The 12,323-nt window shown below is 48.2% G+C and overlaps 1 protein-coding gene across 3 annotated transcripts in view; it reads right to left on the minus strand.

Moving 5' to 3' along the window:
- Window positions 1-12,323, minus strand: part of LOC119096749 (L-galactose dehydrogenase) — a 35,761-nt gene that overhangs the window by 15,951 nt on the left and 7,487 nt on the right. Inside the window, exon 1 of one of the 3 annotated variants that reach the window (XM_037219662.1) lies at window positions 5,796-5,866. The exons of 1 other annotated variant lie outside the window; for it this stretch is intronic. The gene's annotated coding sequence lies outside the window, so the exon portion shown is untranslated. Of the gene's footprint in view, window positions 1-1,011; window positions 1,346-5,795; window positions 5,867-12,323 lie in introns of those variants that run through there. One more of the 3 variants, XM_037219665.1, reaches the window with a different exon arrangement.

Raw genomic sequence — 12,323 nt, forward strand, 5'->3', positions numbered from 1 at the left:
TTAGCTGATGCTTTATGGTCTTTAGTTGGCCGCACAAAAAATCCGCCAATACTTGCAGCAGACATGTACGAAAGGTATAAATGGAGCATGACCTGTTGCCTGATGTTCAGCCAAATACCAGTGACGTCATATCGCCAGCTGATGCCTAACGGCATTTCGTCGGTCCTATAGGGCCCGTGGAAACCCACGGCCATTGACGTCTTACAGTCGTATAGCAGTGACGTCCGCTAGCTGACACCTTGTGGTCTTCAGTTGGCCGAAAAGCACCGTTGGAACTCATGGCCAGTGATGTCACACACTCAGGTGGTTCGGCAGCTTTCATCCAGCACGCCAATGCTTGCAGCAGACAAGTACAAAGGTAAAAATGAAGCACGGCCTGTTGCACCCAGTATTTATTCGAATACCAGTGACGTCACGCTATCCGGTGATACTTCGCGGACCACGACACACCGTGGTCGTGGGGCCTAAGTGCACTCGTATGAAGTGATGATTAGGGACGTCACACATTGGGGTAATTCGGTCAAACCCCTATGCGGCACGCAAATGCTTGCAGCAGACAGGTATGAAAAGTAAAGATGGAACGAGGCCGGCCGCGCCTGATGTTCAATCGAATACCAGTGACGACACATGGCCAGCTGATGCATTACGGCATTCAGTTGACCCAAAAGAGCCTTACACACTCACGACCAGTGACGTCACATACCCAGCCGAATACCAGTGACATCATATCACAAGCAAAAGCCTTATGGCCTTCAGTCGGCCCGAAAGAACCCCGACCCCGATCGATGCAAAACCATTTTCAGTGACGTCACAATGTTAGCTGATGCCTCACAGCTTTTGCCCCGCACGACAATACTCGAAACCCTGCAGCTAGCGTAGCTCTTCCCTCCGTCGGCCATACAGGAACCCAAGTAAAAAATTACCGACTTGCCGGCTTCTTCCTGATCCACCAAAAACAAAAATTCAGTACCGTTTGCACGATCTGCTGGCAGACAGACTCATCCGACTCACCGCCTAAATATACGTATCAGTCATTCCCACCAACCTTCGAGATTGAAACGCGAAACAAATAAGAGGCGCGCATGATAAACATCTCTACAGGGCAGAATTTCTGTTGTTGTTGTTGTTGGTTTAGGGCGCATAGCCTCCTGGGCCCAGGCGTCCATCGTTGAAGTGTTGTCTTAGAAGTTTGGTAGCACAGGTGGTAACTAAGCGCGACAGAGGATAGAAGGAATGTGTCGCACTGGTCAGGAATTTTCGTGCAGGATAGTGGTGTAGCAAGGAGGTGCAGTAAACGGTGTTAGTTTCTAGAAAACTCGGTGTTAAATGTTCAGATACATAAACTGATTAGTGAACTAAAACACGAGAACAAAAAGTCCGCTTTTTTTTGCCAGGCTCTTTTTTATCATTTTCTTTTAACCGCAGCTTCCCCACACGATAGACATTGCAGGTTAGTCATCAGTCAGTCGGCAGTCACAACATTGCCGTTTAACAAAGCATTTACCAGATGGAAATTTCACATATCTGCCATGCCGTGTACTCTAACGCATGCACGCACATTCATCTGTCTTCACCATGCTCGTTCAAACCTCATTCATGTAATCTCCTCTGCTTACGCACACGCCCACGTATCACACATATACACATATTTGCTACACATAATTCCTATACCACTTCCTTGCTTCTCACATTTCTCAAGCATCCAGTCAGACATCGTACGCAGATATGCACGCAAGCTTAAATTATACATAGAATTAACAACTCATTTCAAACAATTACAATATAGTATAAACAACATGGCAGCAATCAATGACAGCAAAGCAAAAATTGCACTTGTCCCGCACGCAAAGGCAGCACTTCACAATTGTTTCAGTAGGTCGCAGTGTCGCAAATATTTCATCACTCCATCAATGATGTCCGGGAATTGATTTCCTACCAGCGACCTCACACAAAATTGTGCTCGGACCGTTGACATAGTGTTACCAATGATCGTCTTTCGTGAAAATATACGGGACATTCAAGAAGAATGTGATACACTGTTAATGGACACTGACATCGTTCACATTCAGGTTGGAGGTTTCTATCTATCATGTATGAGTGGGTATAACGAGTATGCCCAAGTCTCAGCCGGCACAGCACTATCTCTTCGCGTCGGACTGCTCGCTTACAGGAGACCCAGTCTCCTACCTCTTCTTTGATGCGTTTTAAATTAGTCCTGGGGTTGTAATCTGTCCAATATTTGTTGAATAATTCACGAACACTTCGACGCACTTTAGGAAAATAATCTTTAGGACCCATTTGAAAATTGCACACGTCATTCAATCTTACAGCCATCTTTGCTTGTGCATCCGCTGTCTCGTTTCCACGTATATAACTGTGGCTTGGGATCCAGAGGACAATGATTATACTGCCCATTTCAATAAGCTGACTGACCGTCTCTAAGGGGGCAGAATTTCGCCATCAAACACTTCTGTATGCTTTTGTATTAGCTGCGTCAGGTCTGTCCCAAGGCTCCATATGGCAGCATATTCTAATGCTGCCATATAGGGAGAACATTAGGCAAGGCTATTTTAAGCCTTGCCAGTTAGCATGGGTAAGTCAGAAACTCGAAAAGGTTGGATTTATCCTTATTGAGCATCGCCAGGAACCAAGAAAACGGTTAACTGAAGTTTTAGGAGGACAAAAATGGCGGTAAAAATAAGTTCCGTACTTCAAATTGTTTCCTTCATTCCCTGTGAATTGTTCACGCTTGGGTGCATATCAAACATGTTTTGGCGGCTGGCGAATTTATCCGATCAGTGTATGTAATTCGTACAAGCTTGCAGTTGGAGCTTCTTGTAGAGAAATCGGTCAATATTTTAAGCAGCAGATGGTTTCTCTGGAGACAATCAAAAAGGAAGGAAAAATAAAGTAGTATCACACAGGTATGATAACAAGAAAAACAAATATAGCTAAATAAATATAAAGACTGGTACTTTTCTCGCAAAATTTTGTAATCGACTGACTTGACTTAAAATCTATTAATAGAAGTGCCCAAATGGTGATATTAATCTGGTAAGTTTAAATTAAATGACATTTTTTGAACTTTTTTCTCCGGCATTTCGGGAGCGACGCAAATTAGTAGTCAAGTTTCCTCGGGAAAAAAGAAGTGCGTGGAGTAAAATTATCTACCAGGCCTTGCTGGTGTTTGCACCAGCCTCTGCTTTCGTGGAATGTCGGTGAGATAAAAAAAAAATCGGGGATGCGTGCAAAACCTTGCATTTTGCGCACAGCTGCAGATTGCGATGCATTTTGTAAACAAACCAAACTTAATGTGTGCAAGCGGCTGGGGTCGCTCGGGTTCTTGGGCTTGGAGGTACCTGGCGCCCTTGCTCTGTGGATACATGGACATGATTCAGATGTCGCTGAGGTAGGACATAGCCATAGGTGTCCTGGTTCTGCGGAGCCCCGTTTATGCTTGGTGGTTTCAAGTGAGCTCGGCTTTGGATGACATCTGAAAACCTCAAAAAGGGAAATAGGGGTTTGGCATGTGCGATTAGACAATGTCAGGCAGGAGTGGAAAATTCACATGAAATATGTGGAAAAGGAGTGAAAAATTCCTCCTCATAGGGTGTTGCTTTACACCCAAAGTCGACAATTCTAGGACACTGCTTCGGCATGTCAGCATTCGCCATTGTGAAGACGGTAAGATACCAGAGGCATGTCTTAACGGGGTTGGAGATGCGATGGGCAAAATATTTCCCCGTTCTGTAGCACATACCCCCACATAAGGTGATAGATGTGTGTCTCGAGAGACATGTTCTAGCTTCGGCTGTTGAAACATTCGCTTTTCTGTGGCGCATATAATAATAGACTGCCATCGTAATGAACTTGTTACAGATACGGTACGTAGATGAAGGAGGGACAGGGAAAAGGACGAAACCTATTCCAGAAACACACCCAACATGAGTTTCTACCCGGATTTGGATCACTTTCTCCCCAGAGCGGGGGGTGGGGGAGGGCTGAGATTCCCAACTGGATCGGAAACTACACCCCTGCTCGTTACCTCAGGCCACAGGTTGTGCTCACAGACGACATCCGTCTGAAGATACCGCGGGGCCGCCGGGTGCCAGATATTCCATGCCCCAAATCGGAACCTGGGCACATGTTCACGTTCCTGCTTATTTTATTCACGAATCATTTCAACAAGTGGCATACTGTCCGGTTCGGTACAATGGCGATAGTAGTATGGGTGCGATATTAAAAAATGACAGTGGGACCACATGCGCACATTCTCAGTCATCCCGTCGTTCACACAACTTCGTCAAAAACCAGATCACTTATCGTGAAAACATGTTGCACAACGGCGACAAGCAATGTTACACAGCAGAACCGTCGGCATCGTGCAGTCTGGTGCGAAGCTCCTTGCGGGCACGAGAGGCCGTGATGGTCGGCGGCAGGCGGCTCCAGGATAAGGCCGCGTGATGCGAAAAGGCCCTGTGTGCCACCGACAGGCGAAGAGCGGGCAGATCAAGAATGCCCGGCGCTGCCGACCGGGTGGCACACTGGCATATAGCGGTACGTGGGGTGAACAGGGGCCGGGTCGCCACTGCGGGCCATGAGTTTGAGTGCCCTGAACACAGCGAGGCTGTCACGGTGGATGACAAGGTCACTGAAACCGCGCCAGCCCAGCGCTTGAACAATCGCCGCCACTGAATCCCGCGGACGACGGTTGGTGACGATCCCGGCCCCGAAGTTTGTCACCCTCTCACACTGAGTTCAGTCTACCATTGGATACGGTTGTGAGGGAACATCGCATATCGACCATGTTCCACCGCACGCGTAAGAGCTCGGTCGCTTTCCGACCCACTTCCTCATTCCGGTGAGCTGGACTTCAGTCCGCCTGCAGAAGATTGGGGCAGAGGGCATCCCAGTTTAGCTTGTGCCGTGGACGCACGGTGAAAGGCGTCGGGCGACAGCGGGGGCGACTGAATGATGCACAGGCAATGATGGTCAGATGGTCGGCGATCGGCTCAGTCAGCACAGACAGATGACTTCGGGTCATCAGGAATGTTTGTGATGATGTGATCCAAGAGAGTCTCGGTCGGGTCCGGGTACGTAGGCGTGTTGAGTTGGAGCAGACCGAGGTCGTGAGGTCTCGTAAAGAAGACAAAGACCAGGGCCGCCCACACGTAAGAGGTTTATGTCGCCCGGGCAGAAGGTTGGTTTGTCCAGGCTCACAGCAGCATGCAGTTGGTTCTGCTAGTTGACCAGACCGTTCGACACCGGCTGACACGGTGGGCGGACGCCCACAGTAGCAGAGCGATGCCCGCCGCCCTGGATCGACGCCCAGGGGGACTCGCAGGCACCCCCTGTGATTGTAATAGAAAGGGTGTTCATGGCGAGGTTTTTCCGGCATAGGATTAGATAGGATAGTTTTCAAGGATTCCCGATGGAGGACAAGCTTCCCCGTCTGGCTACGATGATCGCATTAAGTGGATCCATCGTAGTGGCTAGTAGGTGTTATGTATTTCCTGCCTACATTATTCAACCGATCACAAAGCGCGAAGTGTTCTTTACATCATTTTGCGTTCTCGCCTAGGTCGATGGTGAAGTAGTTATATCAAAACTGATGGATAAATGCATGATGCATAAAGTGCAGCTTTTAGTGTCGGGGATTAATTAGAGTAGTTTGACGTCTTCGGCGACCGATCTACAACCTATTCGCCTACATCTCCAGCCAAAACGATTCATTGCGCACCTGTCCTCACCTTTTGCAATAACTCCCAAAAGCGCGACACCTGACGATGACCTACCTGGGAATCGAGCGAATCCCCTCACGGGCCAGACCAGATCGCACGCCACTGCCACGTCCCCGCGTGTGAGTGTGTCGCGTCCCGCACTAGCCTTGCGAGGAGCGCTGCAGTCGAAGCGGTGACCGACGAAGACCAGATGTCTGTTTACTCCACCGGCCGTGGGGACCGGGGAGCCGGGCCTCCGCTGGGGCCGAGACGCGGCGGCTTCAAGCTCGGCCGTGCGTCTGTGCGGGACAAAATCAGGAGACAGAAAAGGGGTAGAACTGATAAGAGTGGAACCCGAGCTAGTGTCTTCAAATGAGCCAATGAGGAAATGAACTGGGGTTCATTTATAGAGCGAACCAGGAGTGAGCGGGAGTTTCATTTAAGTTTTCTGGGCGAACTATGGAAACCAGCGACAATAGGCCCGCATTTGCGAGGAACCAGTGGAAACCATGAACCAGGGTATACTCTTTGTTAACCCGCGCGTCACAGCGTTCATGACCCAAATGTCCCATACATGTTTACCTCCGCTATGAAGACCACGCCACGCCGAGCGCCTAGTAGAGTGATCGTCAAGTTAGGGCATGTTTAGGCATTTCTAAAGGTATTTTGGATTCGATAATTGGTACAAAGATCAGTATAGATATATCATTTTAGTCATTCTTGTATCATATTGCCACTTCTTCCTTGCCTTTCATATTGCCTATCATATTGTACGCAAATTTTGGTTTTGTGTCGTTTTACATCGTTTATTATGCTATGATTACTCCACGAGTCTGATATTTACCGTAACAAAAACAAGTTACACTCTCACCGGTTTCCACGATCTAGAGGACCCGTGCTCATGACCACGTCCCTCCCGAGGCGTTGGGCCAGGTTGCGCTGCAAACGTTTCATGATCCGTATGCAGCATGTTGAGATCAACATCACTGCATGGTGAAAAGGACAGGATTTCATAATCGTTTATAATCATTTGATTATGTATCTGGTATGTGCAAGACCAGTCATGATCACAATTGTCAGTAAAAGTGTTTTGTCATTGTGGAATCCCTCGCACGCGTCTACCGGTTCTGGGAAGGCTGAAGACGACTGGTCAGCTTCTCCACTGCATTCCTATTTGAAGACGGGCTGTGTAACACCTTGTTCTCATCGTGCGGCAATGCCAATAACACACACAAAGATAACATCCGTCACAACTTAAAGGGAGTGTGCCACTTTTGGGGCATATTTCAAGAACATTCTCTAGTAAAATCTCAGGACTGGTTTCTTCTAATAATAGCACTGGGTAGTGCCACTGCAGCACCCACAACGCATAATAAAGATACGAATTTAGATTATTTTCGACTCAAACTTACACTGCCAACAATTTGTGAAAGCACTACGCTACTTCCATGCAGTCGCGATCAACGTCCCCACGACAACCACCTCTACTGATGCGAATAAAAGAACGTTTGTGATTTCCCAGCGGGCAAGAGCCTGTCACTAAAAACTTGGTTGGTTGAAGTTTGAACCAGTGCGTCACATGGCTCATATGAAACCCCCATTCCCAAATCCAAAGTGCGCCAGGAAAAGAGCCTCTGTTAAACGCCATCTGGGATACCACAGCCATATTAAAACGTTTCGTAGAATTCGCGGGATAATAGTTTCATGTTCGCATATCTTTTTGTGTAAGCAGTGCGTTTCAAGCTTTCGTAGCATTTATCACATAAATATTTGGATATGTGTGTTGCAAACGTTACAGAAAACACGCGTTGGAAGAAGCAAGGCAAATCAAACGTATTACTTTCACGGTGGTGAGCAGGGAGTCAAATTAGATTTCTCCCGCAGGATTGACTACTTCAGTTAGAAATTCTGAGCTATTCAGGATTCAAGAAAACTGGTATTCCTGATCAAACCGCACGCTGCTGACATGGCAATAAGAAAAAAAGCACAAAAGGGCGGGAGACTCCCTTTACCACACATACCAGGCCCTCACGACGGAGGGGCCGTCTATGTTTCATCATTTGGCTGATGCCAGAGGCGAGACCGCCAGGTGTTGAAACGAAACAGGCCGCTAAATGTCAAGACAAGACGACTACGCCTGTATGTATTAACGTCGTAGAGTAATCCGCTGTTGCAATGCATTTTAATCCTTAAGTCCCATGTGAGGGAAACATGCGGTCGTGACGCAGTGCACACACACACGTTTCGTCATGCAGTACACGCACACATGCCTCTCATGAGCATACAAACAGGGGACGACTCTCAGCACATTTCCGACAGCGATCTGTTCCAGCGGCCGATTTAGCACACGGCGCTGAACGGCTCACGCAAACACCTGCAATGCCAGCCCTGTGAACTCAGGCAGGAGCTCGTTGCACAAGTTCGGCGCTTCAGCGGAACAGTGCCGCATCTCAGCCTCGATCCTCGAGCGGGCCACATACAGCAGATGGCCCTACCCCATGCTCGGCGCTTGAACCAGAGCTTTTTGCTCGGAAGATGGATGCGAGTGAGTCTGGCTCACCGCGGATCATGACCTTGTGCGCTGGGCCCAGCGCGCAGATGTGTTGTGCGGTCCACCAGCCCAGCCTCTCTCGCAGGTCAGGCCTGTGGTCGAACCTACGACGCCCAAAGATAACCCGAGCGCAGAAGTTGAAACCTTTCTGAACCTTGTCCACCTCCTTTTTCGAGCCGCTACCACAAACCGTAAGCCAATCCTCACCATCGTCATCGCATCACTCGTACCCTGTCTGTGAACAGCGGCCTTTCAGCATCACCTATGGTCAGCCGCAGTATGTGTGCAGCACCACGGCATGATAACTCATTTCTCAAGCAGCGACACTGAGCCGAGGAGGGCGAATGTTGCTGAAAGCCGGTTGCATTGGTTGGTGCCCCTTAAATAATGAGGGGCCTCCTGTGTCGGGGGAGAAGCCCATAGTACCTAACAGGAGATCCTGTGTGTGCAAGGAACCCCGGGTCGGCCAGGATCACATCTGCTACACAGATACAGGGACGGGACCCGAATGTCGGAGGGCGGTGATCGTTGCCCTTTGACAATGAGAGGATGTATAAGAAATGACAATGAAAGGGCCAGTAAGGAGACGCTGGAAGAGCCTCGTGTCAGGCAGGTGCCCCGGTACCAAACTGGGGGCCCTCCGTCCCGTTCAGCCCAGATCCTGACCAGCCGAACGGGGCTCGCTGTCCCAATAATTGGACCTGTAAACCGGCCGGTAGGAGGTCCTGTTGTGCTGGAGAGGAGTCTGCGTCGATCTGGGCCAACTGTCCCGGTCAGAGCCTCTTCTGCGTCAGGGAAGGTATGTCCCGGTCAGAGCGCCTTCTGTGTCAGGGAAGGTATGTCCCGGTCAGAGCGCCTTCTGTGTCAGGGAAGGTATGTCCCGGTCAGAGCGCCTTCTGTGTCAGGGAAGGTATGTCCCGGTCAGAGCGCCTTCTGCGTCAGGGAAGGTATCCATGCCTGATGCATTCCTCTGAGGGCTTCCGGATCGATCAGGAGACTCGCTCCCAGTGACGCCAGACTGACAGCCAGTAGGTACCCCCGAACTGGGACGGAAGGACCCTTCAGCCTCTGACCGGGAAAGGTGACGTGTCCATAATATCCCACACGCGCGGCCCATACTCCTGGAAAGGTAAAGGTGCACAGCACCTTGGTGCATAACAAAGCAGATCGAAGTGGGGTGATTTTTTATGGCACGGCCATTCCATGTGTACCTAAATACGTCGATCCTGAACAGGGGAGAAAGGAAAAAATGGGCCCTCTTGAAACCAAATGGAGCAGCCCAGTGACAATTTTTTGGGTCCTTCCGATGGCAGGAGCCCTTCGTCAGCCCCGGGTGCAACTCCTGTTACCAAGACTCTGGCTGGTCCCAGTGCCTCCTGGGTAACTGCACCTCTCCTGTGATGAAAGGGGTGAAAGTTCAGTGTAAACCATTATGGTTTAAAGCATTCACAGACAAAATGAAAATACCTCACAAGCGCATGCGATAACACACAGCCAATCTCCAGTTGTGCAGACATGTAACATGCATCGCGTTTCTAATGGACATGGTGAAGCCGTTTTATTAAGTGCTCAACGTATCTTAAAAATGTGCAAGGACTCTAAGACTGTCAAATGAAGCGACAGACATATAGACAGAAATGACTAATCTCTCTCTCTCTCTCTCTCTCTCTCTCTCTCTCTCTCTCTCTCTCTCTCTCTCTCTCTCTCTCTCTCTCTCTCTCTCTCTCTCTCTCTCTCTCTCTCTCTCTCTCTCTCTCTTTCTCTAATATGTCTTGCATAATATACTAAAACTGGGGGCCAAAAGTGGGGTTTCACATGTATCACAATTTATCGTAGGGGGAGGGGTCACGTTTTGCAAAGCATTTTCCTGTCCGAATAGTTTACCTAACAGCTGTTGAATGCGACTGTTCAATTTCCGAACGGTGGAACGCATGTAGGATGCCCCACACTAGGCACAACAAAACTCGTAAACAACAGTCGATTGGCAGTATTTAGGTTATCTATCTATCCATATGGTTGAAGTATCAGTATCTATCCATATGGTTGAAGAAGGAACCTACCGAAAAGGAATTCATGAGGACTATCCTAGGATTTAAAAATGGGTAGCATTTTGGTAGAAGGCTGATCAACTCACGTTTAAGGTTTTGAAAGTCCGAGCCAAAGTACGGCAGAGTAAAATAATTTTTGACCCCCGTTGTTCCCGAAACGTGTCTTTAAGTATTCGATTTCAGCATGGTAAAACTGATGGTAGAGCTGAAATTGTATGTCCTGAATATGACCGTCCATATTGATATAAACTTAAATGATTCCGGGATTAAGATGAAAAAGCTCGTGCACAGCCCAGTAAAAGTAGGTTTTCGGTACCCCGAACTGCTATCACCTTCTTTGTGGATGAGGGCGATCAGAAGGGGAATTTTGCCGTCCCACTACTCTTCCACCGTACATGTAGCATTTGGATGCTTACCGCTCAAAAAATCAAGGAATAAAACAGCATAAGACCTATCCTGCAAAATGGTGCAGAGCCTTCCCCTTCCCCTCACGAGAACATTTATTTACATGTTACACCCCAGTTAAGTATCTCGGGCACGACATATTCCTCGCTTAATTTCATAGTCCTAGAGGCCTTGTACCTTTTTTTAGATACGTCCAGCGCCCAAATAACGTGGCTTCATCTATGCGTTAGAAACTGTGATAAAATGACGCATGTCTGTAAAATAATGGGCTCGTCGTGCGTCATTACATGTGAGTATGTGCTGTTATCGTATTTTGTTCGTGTGCGTTTTAAACCATAACGGTTTACACTAAACGTGAACGTTCTTTTGCCTGACGATGCAGCTGTTGGTCTGTGAAACGCATCGTGGGTAAGATACGATATATATATATATATATATATATATATATATATATATATAAAGTTGTCATTGGGGCTTTACGACACACCCAGCTGCTGAGGCTACATAGTGTCGCCTGCCTCTTACCCTGACAGAAGGGACAGGCACCGCGAGGAATCGAGCTCCGCACCTCTGGTTCCACAGATGCGAAGTGGTTAAACCGATTGTTCCACATTTGTATGGTGTTTGTAATGAGCTAAACACACATTCGTATTGAACTAAAATAGCCGCCTTGAAGAACATTCGGTGCAGTTAACAGCCCTGTCCGTCTCAAGAACTAAACCCGTCTAGTTTCTGAGCCATACGCCCACGAAGATGTCCAGACTATTTCGGGGAGACTATTTCAAGGTTGCCCAGACATCCACGATGCCGTCATAACGTCATTCAAATCTAATCATTTCATTGATGTCTAATCTAATCATTCCCACATGACACATTGAGAAGCATATTTACTAAACAGGAAAACTGGGTTGCTTGGAGCAGTATTTTCACATAAACATGAAGGCCTTGTACCAATTTCTATAACTGAGCCTATGCCATCGTGTCCGATGCTTGCTTCAATATCTTCAAGTGTGGAACATTTCCTTTAACTCAGTCGCGTTAACCACTGCACGATCTCTGTCTCTTTCTATCTACTGACATATTTACGGCGAACAAGCCACCGCACTATCTCTATCACTATGTCAAACTCTTCCCTTCCTCCTTCCATTCCCCCCTCTCTCTCTCCTTCCGTCCTCTCTCTCTCTCTCTCTCTCTCTCTCTCTCTCCTCCCCTCTCTCTCTCTCTCTCTCTCTCTCTCGCTCTCTCTCTCTCTCTCCTCTCATCTCTCTCTCTCTCTCTCTCTCTCCTCTCTCTCCCTCTCCCTCTCTCTCCCCTCTCTCTCTCTCTCTCTCTCTCTCTCTCTCTCTCTCTCTCCCTCCTCTCTCTCTCTCTCTCTCTCTCTCTCTCTTCCTTTTTCCTTGTCTCGCTGACTGGCTTAGCCTTCTGGTCCCCCCCTCGCATGATGCACACGTTTCTCTCGGTTAATCATCACATAATGTCACATTCTTTCCGTAACATGAGGTCATGACCGTTTCCGCTTGAATTAAATTTGCCAGATGAGTCGTCTGTTGTGGAGCGAACTGAGCATATTCAAAGATTCGCTGAAGCGCTAGACTGCTG

The sequence above is a fragment of the Pollicipes pollicipes genome, unplaced genomic scaffold (genome assembly GCF_011947565.3).
Source record: "Pollicipes pollicipes isolate AB1234 unplaced genomic scaffold, Ppol_2.1 Scaffold_4295;HRSCAF=5057_pilon_pilon_pilon, whole genome shotgun sequence".
In the NCBI taxonomy this organism is placed as follows: Eukaryota; Metazoa; Arthropoda; class Thecostraca; order Pollicipedomorpha; family Pollicipedidae; genus Pollicipes; species Pollicipes pollicipes.